Consider the following 15309-nt stretch of genomic DNA (forward strand, 5'->3'; position numbering starts at 1 on the left):
GGTATAGGTATAGACATAGAGGCATAGGTAGAGATTATAGATATAGATCTATGTATAGATATAGACATAGATATAGGTGGAGATGGAGATGTATAGGTATATATATAGAGGTATAGGTATAGATATACCAGTATAGATATAGCGATATAGAGATATAGATGGAGATGTATAGGTATAAATATAGAGGTATAGGGATATAGATATAGATAGATATAGATATAGATGATATAGATATAGATATAGATATAGATATATAGATATAGATATAGACATTGCAAGGGTTGGCTTATGTGAGTGCATGGGCTGGTTAGACAAGTCTGGGATGTGCAGAGCAGGCTGAGAAAGGGCAGGGAGCCCTCAGGGATGGGCGGAAGCTGCAGTCCCCAGGTGGAATTTCTTCTTCTTCAGAGACACCTCAGTTCTGTTTTTTTAGGCCTTTCAACTGCATGAATCAGGCCCACCTACAAGACCTACGACAATCTTCTTTACATAAGGTAAACCGATCACAGGCATTAATCTCATCTACAAAGCACCTCCAGAGAGGCCCCTAGAGTCGCCATTGATTGGCTAATGGGGGACATGGCCTTAGCCGAGAGACACGGAACATTGACCATAGCTGGGGCCATGAGAGCTGGAACTGAGTGAAAATCCAGGTTTCCTGCCCCCTGCCCCGCTGGGCCCTGCCCTGCACGCTCTCGGCCTCTGTGCCTTCCTGCCTCCTGAGCAGAGACCAGGCAGCCTGCCTCCAGGCCCACTTCAAAGGGCTCATGGGAACGTGACCACAGGAAATTCCCCGAAAGGGCAGCTTTCCTCTCGTATTGAACTACAGAGAAACTGTGGGTGCAGAAGGTGATGAACCGTATCCAACCTCCAAAAAGAGGAGTGAGGGAAGCCCCTCCCAGGCCAGGGCCAGCGGCAGCAGGAGGCAGGTCCCCTTCAGCTCGGATGCACCGTATGGCTGTTTGCGGCTGGTGTCCACCCGTGTGGGGCCATATTGGTTGTTAAATATTTTGTCTATCAACACTGGGCAGAGGTTAGACTCCCCTGGGCTAGTGTGGTTTAAGGAGAGTAGCCATTTAAAATATACCTGACAGCTTAGTCAAAAAGGGCCATTGATATGAGAGTCTCTAGGTTGCAATCCCTTCTGTCAGCTTCAACACAGAGGTGGGGAAATGGTCACACCCAGGGGGGGTGTGGGGGGGGCAAAGTTGTGGTCCTGAGGTTAAAGCTTCCGAAGTCCTTCCAGAAGGATGCCCGGCAGCAGGGAGTCCCCTCACAATTGATCAGAGTTACAGAGAGACTGGGAGCTCCTGGAGACTGTGGCTGCGGAAGTCAGAACCAGAACCAGAAGCACAGAACACTCCGCATGTTGGAGCTGGAGGGGAAGGCAGAGGCTCACCCGATCCACACTCTACAGGGCAGGAGCCAAAGCAGCCCCTATGCATTTCCTGAATTAAATTTGCTCCCAAACTAGTGCTCTCTACTGTCTCCTCTCTTCTCCTCTCCTCCTTTCTCTTCTCTTTTTTTTCCCTCTCTCTCTCTCCCCTCCCTTTCCCCTCTCCCCCTTCCTGCTGTCTAATCAAATGTCTGAAAATATTGGCAAGAAAAACAATTAAGTTGAACTCTTTTGGGGGACTTCTTTGCACGTTGTCCTCCGTCCAGCATATTTGTCCATCACAGCTGAATACCTCTAGTTAGAGGAGATGATTTCTGATTGGGAAAAAGTTTAGGGAAAAAATTACAGGTTTTGGAATAGGACAAAATAGGACATTCATTTCATTATGTTCAGTCACAACATTTCATGCAGGGGAAGGATTCTCCCAAGGAGCACAGCGTGCCTGGAGGCACCTTCATGCTCCAGGGGCAGGAGATGAGGGTGCCCCACCTTGCTTCTGCCTGTTTGAGAGGGCTCTTCTGTTGAGCTGTTAGGATCAATAGCTTTAACACAGACATTCCATTTGACTCAGTATTTCTAATTCTATGGGCTTATCCTAAGGCAACCATAAGAGATGGGCACATCTCTTATCATTTATATTGGGGGAAAATAACCGAAGCAGCAAACAGTAGACAATTGGTTAAATTCCTTCAGGGAGCCCTAACTGGTTTGGCTCAGTGGATAGAGCGTCGGCCTGTGGACTGGAAGGTCCCAGGATCGATTCCAATCAAGGGCATGTACCTTGGTTGCAGGCACATCCCCAGTAGGAGGTGTGCAGGAGGCAGCTGATCGATGTTTCTCTCTCATCGATGTTTCTAACTCTCTATCCCTCTCCCTTCCTCTCTGTAAAAAATCAGTAAAATATATTAAAATAAACAAATAAATAAATAAATAAATAAATAAATAAATTCCTTCAGGGATTCCTTAATGGAACTTGAAAAACAAAGTGCATCAAGAAGAGGAGATAATGTCAAAGTAATCAAGGCATCTTTGAAAAAGAGGAATAATACGAAAACGTTACAAAGCTCGAATGATTGGAGCAGTGTGTTAGTTTCTTGTTTTTCTCTCTGTGTCACACACACACTTACTTTCACTCGGTACTATATTCAGCAAATGCTGAGCACTCACTGAGGAGGACTGTGTTAGGCGCGGTCCCAACTGCTGGGAAACAACGTTGACTTATCATCTATGGCTTATGCCTCTACCTGCACTCCCACAGCCCAACAGGGAAATAAGCTTCCTGAGGACAGAGGTCAGGTCTGTTCTGTTCACAATGAACAGGACCCTGGTTTTGTCCAAGTTCCTCGTCATGGATCATGATGGTCTTACGTCAGGGTTGGCAATTTTTGTTGTTGGCGTTAAAGGATCAGATAGAAAATATTTTAGGCTTTGTGGCCGTACAGTTTTTGTTTTCGCTACTAATTTCTGCCATTATAGTGTGGAAGCAGCTATGGACAATGCATAAATGCAGGGGCATAGGAATGTTAAACAACACTTTTTTTTTTTTAAGGCAGGAAGCCAGATTTGTCCCCAGGGCCATAGTTTGCAGACTCCTGATTCTAAGGTAAACATTTTGGTTTCAGGATATCTACACTCTTAAGAATTACTGAGGACATATATAGGTTTATGTTTTATACAGAAAAATTAAAACTGATCATTTAAAAATATTTTTACTATTTAAAAATAACAATAATGAACCCATTACATGGAAAACTATTTTCTAAAAGAAAAAATAAATGAGACATTTGTTACATTTTTGCAAACCTCTTAAATGTCTGGCTTACTAGAAGGCAGCTGGATTCTCATATCTGCTCTGTGTTCAGTCTTCTGTTTTAATTGAAAACTTGACCTCACACAGAGATGTAGTTGGGAAGGGAGACCTCACAGACCCTCTGAAAAAGAGACCCTCAGGTCACCTTGAGAACCACTGGCCCATGTTGATTCTGGGGATTTTCTTCTCTTTGCTAAATACTCAGTTTCCCAGCCTCCCTTGCAGCTGTGGTGACCATGTAACCTGGTTGCAACTTGCCTAGTGAACTTGGGCAATTTGGTTAATCTCATTGGGCTTCATTTGCACAATAAAAATAATGCTTCATTCATCTGAGTGTTGTAAATCTGTAATCAAGTGTACATGTAAAGCACCTATTTTAATGTCTGGCACAAAGTAAACAAGTGAGTGGTACCTGTGAGTTATCTTCGTGATGATGATGATGATATGATAATAGTCAATTAGATCTGAGGCATGTCTGCTTGGGGTAGCATGAGGTAGTGTTTACTTTCAATGGTAAAAGGACTGGTACCCCAAAGTGTGGACACAGCCCTACTCAGTTCCCCAAGGCAGCACTTTGTACCAGGCTGTGAACCAAAGGGGTAACAGAGGGATTGCAGCAAAGAGCAGGAAACTGGAAAAGATTGGTTACCTGATAAATCTGTTGGTCAAATGAAGTTCTGGAGAGGGAGCTGTAGTTGCCTCTGTCCTTGGGCTCTGGATGGTGGCCGTGTTGCTGGTGCCCACTCATCTGCCAAATCCTCTGTGGAAAGCAGAATTCTAAAGCTGTCCCCCAAGATTCCTGTCCCCCGGTTATTTAGCCAAAGGATGGTGTGAGCAGGAAGAGAAGTGAAGCTCCTGCAGCTGTACAATGTGGGGTGTGTGTGTGTGTGTGTGTGAGAGAGAGAGAGAGAGAGAGAGCTTTTGAAAATTGCCACTAGGCCCTTCTCAGAAATCCTGATAACACTTGTGATCTGAACTGCTATTTCTCTTACTATCAGTACAACTATGGCAAAATTGTAATCTTACAGAACCACATCTTTTTTAAAAAAATCTCTTAGAAAATGGCTTATTTTTGTTCCAGTTGCATGATTCTCCATAGTAGTTTTTAAACATAATATAGTTAACCAACCTTCTATTGAGCATTTAAGGTATATTTGTGTCTTTGCTATTCCATCACCTACTCTGACGAAGACTCTTGTGCAGAAAACTTTGCTGTCTTTCATCTATTTCCCTAGGAAAGATTTCTGGACTAACCCCAAGAGATGGAAACATCTGATAAGAGTTCTATATTTGCACCTTGCCCTCCCCCAAAATAGGAACATTTGAACCTTTCACCAGCAATCTGTGGAAAATTCTAGGCTCACATTCTCTAATGCTGAGTATTACTATGTTTAAATCGGTGCCGATACACTAGTAAGGAAGATGACAGAAAAGGTGCCTCCTTGTGTTGTCTTCCTTTTGTAAATTACTGATGAGGTGAATTTAAAAATATGTATATTCATCATCCTTTTGCGTTACCTTTTTAATATTTGTTTATATTTTTGTCCATTTAAAAATTGAGTGCATATTGTAAGTTTTCAGTGCGCTCTGCAGGTATCAGTGGCAGTAACCACAGTCATTGTTGGAAATATTTTCTCCAGTTTTACTCATGATGATTTTTTATGTACAAACTATAGTTTCAAAATTTATATTTAATTAAATAGAAATATTTTCCCTTCATAATTTTTTGCATTGCTTTTATGTTTAGAATATTCTTTCTCTTCAAGAAATCATCCAACATTTAGTTTTGGGTATTTTTAGGGACTGTTTTTATATCAAACTCTAATCCAACTAGAATTTGTCATTTAATGATAAACTAACTTGACAATTTTCTTGCCCAAAGCCTTTCTCATTTATGAACTTAATTTATTTTTTCAGCATATAATTATCTTTACTTTTTCCGATTATAAAATTAATATTTGCTTAAAGTAAAATTCAAATAATTAATAAACAAAAAGTAGGAAAGAATGGTCATCTATAATTACTTCCACATTTCCAACAATACACACAATTAACAGTTTGGTATGTATCTTTCCAGATTTTCTTCTATATGTAAACTATTTTAAAAAAGTAAAAATGGCACTGTACCATACATTCTTTCTTCTGTGATTTTATTTTTATTTAACCAGATATTGATAACATTTTTTTACATATTGAGGCATATAGATTTAACTCATTTTTTAAAAGCAGTCATATGGCATTCCATTGCATATCCCATAACTTATTTAATTAGTCCTCTATTTATAAAAGTTTGATGTTTTTAATTGTCTTGGTTGCTATTTATAGTCAGCAATGAACAGTCTTGCATGTAAATATTAGTTCAGCTATCCAATTATTTTCTTAGAATCAGTAATAATGATTCTAAGTTAGTAATTGATGGCTCCAAGGACATACATGTGTACATACTTCAAGTTTTAACACTTATTTACAAATTATCCTCTGTAAAGCTTATGCAATTTTGCCTTCAGTAATTTTATTTCTTTGTAGTTTCATCAACATTTATTTTCATAAACATAATCTTCACAAATCTGATTAGTAAGCATATGTTTTCACATTAATTTCTTTGTTTGTTGTGGGGTTAGCATGCGATGCTTCCTTTGCCATATACTAGCATCTTCTATGCACTGGAACTGTACAGAGATCAACTGTTCCATTGATTTGTTTGTTCACTATCTCTTGTATAAGTTTCAAATAGGATTGTACATCTGACAGCAAAGCTCCACCATTACTTTAAAAATATTAGTCATTTTCACTTATTCATTTTTTCAGATGAATTGTAGGATATCATTGGTGTTTCTGTTGAAATTACAGTCAGCTTAGGTGTAAAATTTGAACCACTAACTATTCTATAATACCTAGTCTACCCACCTTCCATCCAGAAACAATATGTCCTTCTCTATTTTTAAATCTTTCACTATAAATTGGAGTAAAGTTCTGTTGTTTTCTTCATAAGGATTCTTCATAATTATTGCCAAAGTTTTTCCCAGTTATTTTTTGCTTAGGTTGCTAATGTGAATTTCTTTTCCCTTATGCTGTATGTTTTCAAATATAGTATTTTTGTTATGTAAATATATTATTTTTAAAAAGTTGAACATTTCAACTTATTTCCTTTAATTCTGGTTTTTCAAATGATTTTCTTAAGTTGTCTAATTTTACCATTTTCATATTGAGAAGTAATAATCATGCTATCTCTTTGTGTCTAATAATTATATTTCTTATTCTGTTCCATCATTTTTATTAATCAGAATTTCTACAACAACGTTAAACATTAACCCAAGATGTATTCTGTAGCAGTATTCATACTAGGGAACACTCGATAGCTTAGAAAAGTTTCCTTTAGATTCAAGACATTTAAGATCATGTTCATTTTTAGGATTATTGTCAAATTGAGGAAATCTCATATTAAGTCTATTTTATATATTAGCTGTAAGATTTGGAAGGTTTTCCACATGCTGACTTCTGGCTCTCTACATTTAAAATCTTACTTCTCCTCCCACCCACATCATCCTTGGTACTCAGCATTCTGGGACACACTCATATCTTAACATGACTTCTGGCCCTGCCTCTGATCAGGACACTAGGGGAGTGGGCACTGTGGGTAGGAGGAGTATTCCTGGCAGCCATTCCTAGTCCAGGACAGCCAGCAGTAACCTAATGTGCATGGGGGTGACCAAGAACCGCATACATACATCATGTCATTAAGCCCAAACTAAATGTATCTCCAACTCAACTTCCCCTTTGCCCAATCCTAAAACGCCCACAACTACTCCAATGCTACCCAACAGGCAAGGAAGAGTGAAGAGGGTAAGTCAGGGCGGACAAAGAGATTAGTTTAAATCATAATAGTTAAAAATCTCTTACTTTAGCAAATTTTGCCCAATTTCCAAAGCTGTGCTCTGCAGGAGGGTGCTGTATCCAAGAGGCACTATTCCCATCACAGGCATCAAGGAGGTGCACAATTATTACCACCGTTCCTGGCAGTCACGTGTCTCATTCTGCCTCAGTTAGGGTTAGGGTTGTCTGGAGATTTGCTGCCTGATGGAAACAGGCTAAAGCAGTGGTCGGCAAACTCATTAGTCAACAGAGCCAAATATCAACAGTACAACGATTGAAATTTCTTTTGAGAGCCAAATTTTTTAAACTTAAACTATATAGGTAGGTACATTGTTATTAGGTACTCCTAAGGCTTAGGAAGAGCCACACTCAAGGGGCCAAAGATCCAAATGTGGCTCGCGAGCCACAGTTTGCCGACCACGGGGCTAGAGGAAAAGCAGGTGTGTGTTTCTCTTTTGCACACAGGCCCTGCCTGGGTCAGTGACAGCCCTGTTTGGGGGTTCTGCATGTTTTCCGTCCTCTGACATCCCCCCAGGGTTTATTTGTAGCCTCTTCTCCACATCACTGTGGGGGAGAGCGATCGTGGTTCCATCTCAGGGTTTAACAGGTGCCAATGTCCAAGGCCCTCCCGCCCCAAAGCTCCTTCGAACTGTTTGTTCCTTCGTTGCATCCCTGTGTCCACTCGCTCCAGCCATTTCTTCTGTGCAAGTGCCTCACCCTCTTACAGCTACACTTCTATGGGCAAGAGCTTAACCTCCCTGTTCTGCTTTTCTCTAAAATGAAGGGAAATAGTATTTACTTCACAGAGTAGTTCTAGGGTTTTAAAAAAAGTGTTGTTTGCCTTTTCCTGTAAAGCACTTAACACATTTCCTAACCTGAATGAGCATCAAGAAATGGTGTGGTCATTTCCTCCCTCCTCTGCTCCTCCTTTCCAAATGCTGGTCCTTTGGGTTTCCTTGCCTTTCCCAGCCGTCCCTGTGCCAAGGCTCCTTCCTAGAATACTTACTGCACTGTATTTCCCCTGATGGATTTAAGTCCCCTGGGACATTATTATGTAAGCCAGTGTTTCCCCAACAGGACTCTTCATGGGTCAGAACATTATTGCTCCTGGCCAAAGCTATTGCAGGGTTGACAGTCTCTGGGTCTTCAAAATACAACGAATGTACAACAAAATCAATGCAGATATTCAAGGAAAACTAAAAACAATATGTTAGTATTTGTTTCATGAGATAAATCAGGCAAATGCACCAGATTTTTAAAGAGGCTTTCGCTCAATTTCCTTGAAGGGGTGTGTGCAAATGGAGACACTTGAATCACTCCAAACTGTTGGCAATTTAATGTTTCTTATGTTTTCAAGGGCTTAGACTTGTTGGAATCACATAAGCATTTCCCATGGTGGTTCTAGTTAAGTGGTGGGGATGGGAGTGTTGGGTGATATTCACCACAGTGTAGAGGCACTTTAGCGCAGGGATCTCATGGAAAGCAGTTAAGTAGGTTGGGGTTCCTGGGTTCTCCGGTGGCTGTCGACAGGGTTTGGATGCAACTTAGCATCACTTCCCCATCACATACCGTCATTCACGTTCTCTCAGGACCTGGCTCCAAACTCTATTTTGTCTGGGCTCTTCTCTTACCCATCCCTTTCCACCCCCATGTATTCCATCTGCCAGCCTATCTGGACATCAGGCCCATCTCCCCCACAGTCTCTTACTGCTGTTTTCTCTGTCCTGATGCTCCACCCTCCAATAACCTTTTCTCCTCCCACCCTCTCTAACTATTGCAATGGTCTCACCCTTCAAGGCTTATATTCAACTCCAGGTAAAACAAGTTTCCCTCCTGTGATCTCACAGCCGGACCCCCCACCACTGCACTGACTGCCCTCTGTCTTCTCTGCCTGATCCTCCGTATCTCCCTGTCCTCTCCCACCTGGTCTATGTGCTTCCAAGCGGAGTCCTTGGTTGTTGCTTCTGTGCTCTCTCTATGCTCTCTCTCACCCAGACATAGGATATTAGGCAGCGTCATCAGCAATATGTAGATGACTTCCAAATCGATCTCTTCAGTCTAGAACTCCCCCTGAACTCCAGTGAATACAGTCACCTCTTCTAATCGTTTTCGGATACTAATAGGCATCTCAAACTCAACATGCCCCCCACATGATCTCTTGGTTTCATTTGAGAAATCTAAACCTGCTCCCCACCCGAGGAAAAGAAACCAGCATTCAATCAGTTGCTCGGGCTGAAACCATTGGCTTCATCCTTGACCTATCACTTCTGTGTCTCTCATCCGCTCTCTGAACAAGTATTTTGGGCTCTACCTCCAAATACGTCTGGGATCCACTTCTCATCACTCCCCTATGGCTGAATCCAACTTTTCTCCCTGCTCCCCTCCTTTCAGACTACTCTCATAAAGCAGCCAGAGGAATCTGGATAGAATAAAAACGTGTTTGTCAACCTCCCACTCACAATCCTCTCATGAATTCCTACTGTCTGCAGAATTGAACCCACAGTCCTGGTTGCCTATAAGACCCTGTGACTCCAGCCCCTGGCTCCCACCCCATGCCATCTCCTGCTGGTCTCTCCTCCCCCAGAGCCAGTCACGGTGGCCTCCTGGCTCTTCCTTGAACACACCAAGGATGTGCCTGCCTCTAAATTTTTGAGGCACAAACTGTTTTCTTTGCCTAGTTCCTGGTTTTGCTCAAATTTGCCTTCTTTGTGAGGCCTTTGTTGACCTTCTCTATTCAAAGCAGCAGCTCCCCTATCTTCACCATCTCCACCACTTGCTTTATTTTTCTTCATAGCCTCTTCCTGAAACTCTATGCTCACTTCTTTGTCCATTGTTTGCTGCCCACACAAGTGTGAAAGCTCTCAAAGACAGGGACATTGTCTATTTTAGTCACTGCTATACCCCAGCATCTTGAAAAATGCCAAGCACATAGTAGGTCCTCAATATATTTGTTTTAAATATAAATAAATGAGCCTGTATCTCAGCCTCCTGGTATTAGAGCCAGTGTCCTCCCTTTACCAGCAATTTGGGGAACAGAAGTCATTTCTTATTCCTTTGAATTGCCTACACTCTTCACTCAGCGCTTGATCTCTGCTTGTGGACTTGAGGTCAAAAGGTTTGCCTGAGCTCATGAGAGGTAGGATTAACAAGCTGAGGGCTGTCTACTAGAATTCTTCCAATGGCTTTGTACTGGTGGGCTGTCCCTTTAAGAAGAAGGTGACAAGTCTGTGGAGAATCCAGGCTCTGGGTTGGTGCCTCAAAAATGAGCGAGCCTACGCAAAGGCTCATGCTAATGTTCTCGCCTCACACGACTGAACAGGGCTTCCCTCCGATGACCAGACAAATGAGAAAAGATGAGCATCCGAGTTCATAAAAGTGAAATATCTACTACATCTTCCCCTCTGCTTGGGCTGGGGGTGACTCTGGGTGAAAGGAGGGGAGGGGGCACCCGTAAAGCCACTCTGAGGTACTGTGGAGTGCCTGAGTGCCAGCAGCCCCCTGGAAGGAGAGGTTACCACTCATCACTCACCAGGAGCCTGCCCTTGGGGACAGGGCAGCCACAGCCAGCGGTGAGGAGCAGCGGCTCACGGGAACACTGTCACAAGAAGGCTCCCAACCAGGCGCCCCCCTTGCCATCAGCAGAGTGGCCCAAGTCCCCAATTTATTTTGCAGTTAACCCCACTTACCATTCCACTTCTCCCCACCGACCTTGCTCTACCAACGAAACACAGAGCTATAAATCTTAGTCAGAACATCTGGGTGTGGGGCACCTAAGCAACCCTGACGCTGATTCCTTAAGAAAACTCATTTCTTGTAATGTGAGCCCTGCTGAGGATGGTCATGTCAACTTATTAGACTTTTTACTTGGCCGTATTGATTCTGCTCTACCCTGATGCGGCCCATAATGCTGGCTAATGTTATTGATGAGCCATCCGTCTTGCAGAGAAGTGTGGGGCTGCAGCTCTTTCTGAACCACAAAAACCTACGGGTGGACAGTGATGGAGAGAAGGAGGAGGACGTCGTGGAGCGCTCGGGCAGCTCTGTGCAGGCCGGGATACATTAATGAAAGACGGACCCTCGGTGGCTAGAGACAGATGCGGCTCTCCAGAAGCCATTTATTTATGAAATAATTATGAACGCACAGTTGAATCATGGATTTTCATTACCGTGTGTGTCCAACACTCTTTCTTGATTCATATTTTGTTGGAAATGAAGTGCTGGGGGCAGTGAGGGGAGGGGGGCGAGGGCAAACCCTCAGGCTGCTGTCCTAAGATATTTCCTCTCTCTCTTGCACCCAACCCGCTGGCTGTCCTCCTCCCTTAGAGCCATTGAACAAGCTGGGCCCAGCACTGTCCCCAGAGAAGGTTCAATTCTGATCCATTCACAGAAGGTCCCAAGTTTCCAATCCCCAAAGGCTGCTCATCCAAGCCTCGCTCAGAGGAGCTCCGCCTTCAAGAACCAGCGAAGTTGGGGCCTACTGACTCCTGTGTTAGTTTGGGAAGATGGGCGTTTGACTGGGTATTACAAGGGAATAGAGGACACTCCCCACTTTCCAAGCTCCTTTCATGTCAGATCCTAAGTCTTATCTGGAGGGAATTTCCCTTCCTACAGGCTTCCCTGGAACAAATACCATAGAGTGGGTGGCTTAAACAAGAGTCATTCAGTTCTCGCAATTCTGGGAAGTCCAAAATCAAGGTGGCAGTAGATTCAGTGTGGGGTTGAGGGCTCTTTCCCAGGTTGCAGACAGCAACCTTCTTGTTGTGCCCTCCTGTGATGTAAAGAATGAACTCTAGTCTCTTCCTCCCTTATAAGGCACTAATCCCATCATGGGGGCTCCACCTTAAAAAAAATGAAGAAAGAAAGAAAGAAAGAAAGAAAGAAAGAAAGAAAGAAAGAAAGAAAGAAAGAAAGAAAGAAGAGAAGAGAAAAGAAAAGAAAAAGAAAGAACAAAAGGAAAAAAGTCTCCCGCCCTGTGCACTCCTGCTCCTTCAAAGTGAAGGGACAACCTGTGATCCCTCAGCTCATCCTCTTGCCCTCCCCACCTCCGAGTTTCTCTGGCCAGGAGGGAAACCTCGGTGACTATTGAGTAGTGTGGCTCATGCTGGGTATGTCTATAGTGATGAATCCAACACAAATGCCAGCACAGTGATGGCGAAATGTATAAATCAAGCTTTCACTCTTTGGTCATTATTAGGGAGGCAGAGTGATGAGTTGGATTGACCCTGTGAAAGCCTGAGTGAAGAACTTCTGGAGTCTTCAGGTGAGAGAAGTCTGTTGCTGCTGGAGAAGCACATGGCCCAACCAGGCGTGCTAGCGGTTTCAGTACCGCCCCGATGGCCGAGGCTGCGGTTCCCGCTCCTCTTGGTCTGCCCAGCACTTCCTCACACGGGGCATCTTCACCCGTGTGTCCTCCTACTAGGATGCAAACCCCTCGGAGCATGATGGCAGCATCGTGGCAACTTTGAATCTTAGCATCTAATAAATAGGCTCTTTATAAGTGTTTGCAGGATAAATGCATATCTGTTTTATTATTAAGTTTAGGTCTTTACCAAAAACTATAACCTCCAACTATTTGCTGCCCAGCTCTGGTTGGTCTGAATGGTCATTATGGCAGATTACACAGAGAATATGCACCCTTTGTGAAAGGTTCGGGCAGTGAATGTGGAGAGACTAACCATGAGTGAGGGTGTCACCCAGCCCGTGGGCCTCCTCATTCACATACAATCACACACACACTCACAGACTCATATACATACACTCACATGAATACACACACACACTCATATACCCACTCATTCACACTCACTCATTCACACACACTCTGACCCACCCAAAATCACATTAAGAGAAATGGAAAAACAGCAAAATTTGATTTTGACCCTTCAGAGGGTGATCTTTTTTTGTCTGATTGCCGTTTCTTTCCATAGAATATGGGAGTGTCACTGATATCATTCCTTTGTTATCTTCTCCAAGCTGTTGTCCTCTTTTTCTTTTTTTAAAATCCTCACCCAATGATATGTTTCTCATTAATTCTAGAGAGAGAAGAAGGAAAGGAGAGGGAGAGAGGGAGAGAGAGAGATGTGAGAGAGAAACATGGATTGGTTGCCTCCCGTATATGTCCCTGACCAGGGATTGAACCTGCAACCTGGGTATTTGACCTGACCTGGAGTCGAACCCATGACCCTTCAGTGCATGTGCGTGGGATGATGCTCCAGGCAACTGAGCCACCCAACCAGGACTGGTGTCCTCTTTTGACTCAAACCTTTTGGAGCAGCTGCTCCACTGTGCTGGTGGCATCATGGACCAGTTATCAGTTATTAGCTGGGTGACCTTGGACAAGTTACTTACTCTTTTGTTATTATTGTTTTTAAACCTCACCCGAGGATATTTTTCTATTGATTTTTTTTTTTTTTTAGAGAGAGAGAGTGGAAGAGAGAGGGAAAGACAAAGAGAAATATCGATGTGAGAGAAACACATCAACTGGTTGCCTCCTGCACAAGCCCCGACCAGGGCCCCGGCTGGGGAGGAGCCTGCAACCGAGGTATGTGCCCTTGACCAGAATTGAACCCGGCACCCTTCAGTCCTCAGGCCGACGCTCTATCCACTGAGCCAAACCAGCTAGGGCTTACTTTTCTTTCTCATTTCCTTTCGTGTAGAATGGGGATAAGAATACCACTTGTCTCAGAGGTTTGTGAAGAGGGCTGGATGATTTCATAGATGCAGATGCTTGATATGAGCTTGACAGAAAATAAGTACTGAAATCCTGTTCCATGTTATTTCATCCCACAGCAGCCCTGCAAGGCAGATGTGATTTAGATGAGGAAAATGAGACATGGGGACAAGTAATTTACCACGAGTCCCCCAGTAACCAAGTGTCAGAGCAGGGATGGCTTCCAGCCACACTGGCCCTGTCTGCTGATACTTCCGTGTCTTCTGAATTATTTCAAGGGTGCTTGCCGGGCCCTTTGCCTGGGCCTTGAAGTCACTGGCACCTGTGTTTTCAACCTCTGTGAATGTTTGATCCCTGCACTGAGTCTCACTGTCCACCACCGTGAGGTCAAGTACAGCCTGGCATCAGGCTTTTAGGGTAGCCCACAGGTCATAACCTTGACCATCAAGGTGGGGTAGGCCGTGAAAGCTTGTTGGCCTTGGGGGACATGGCATGTGGGACATGCTATGTCCTAAAGGGAAGGGATTTCGAAAATAGATATAGTCAATATATACCATTAATAGGAGCTGCAGAGGCTGCTGCATCCTTCAAGGTAATGACCTCCCTGAGGGCGAGGAGCATGACTGCTTAATCACCTCCTGTGGACTCACGGGCACATTTGTCTTTAATTGGTCTTTTTTTTTTCTTTTTCCTTTTTCTTTTAAGCAAATGGTAGCAAAACTCAGATCTCTCCAACTTTGATTTTTTTCTTATGAAAGTAACTTTTTCCTATTGCAAAATAAGAGAAACGTTCAGAAAAATGTCAGATATTTTTGTTTTGCATTGAGAAGTTTGGGATGACCAGGGGAACAAGCAGAACATAATTGTTGTTATGCTGGCCCTGGAAATGACCACCCCTCTTGACACACACACTTCTCCACTCAGTGCTGGCAAACCCAGGTAGTCCTTGCCTTTAGAAAGTCCCGGCATCTAAATAAAGGACCACGGTCTAGACCAGAGGATGATTGCAGCAAGTAGTAAGACTGTGCTAAGAGAAACTGTGGAGCTTAAGGACTAAGCAAAGGTCTTCGGGCACTGGGAGGGGTGGGTCCAGAAGTTGACAGGCAGTGCTAGAGCCATGCTGCCAGGGGTCAGTAAAGGGTGCTTGGCATGGACAGGGCAGACCAGTCACAACCACTGCCCTGGAAACAGCCGCGGTAAAGGACATGTCTCGGGTCCTGGCTGGTGATGATTCATTTCCAAAGTGTTTGTTGAGTGTCTGTTTTGGATGCTGGGACTGCTGAAGGAAGAGGATTCTTTCCCTGTCCTCCAAGTGAAATCTGAATGCCTGAAATCACTCGATGACCACCAAGGGCAGAGTCTGTGCCTACCTGGGGCACACTGGGGACAGTCTGAGGAAGGAGAAGTCAGTCTGAGACCATCCAGGGATCAAAGTGGAGGCCCTGGGTGGATGGCAGTGAAGATGGAGAGAAAGAGAAATAAACCCTTAGGGGGTAAAGCCATGAATCTTAGGGACCTAGAAATCAGAGAGGGCCCAGGTCACTGGGGTCCTGACACAGG

Source organism: Myotis lucifugus, unplaced genomic scaffold, assembly GCF_000147115.1.
Source record: "Myotis lucifugus unplaced genomic scaffold, Myoluc2.0 scaffold_144, whole genome shotgun sequence".
Taxonomy (NCBI): domain Eukaryota; kingdom Metazoa; phylum Chordata; class Mammalia; order Chiroptera; family Vespertilionidae; genus Myotis; species Myotis lucifugus.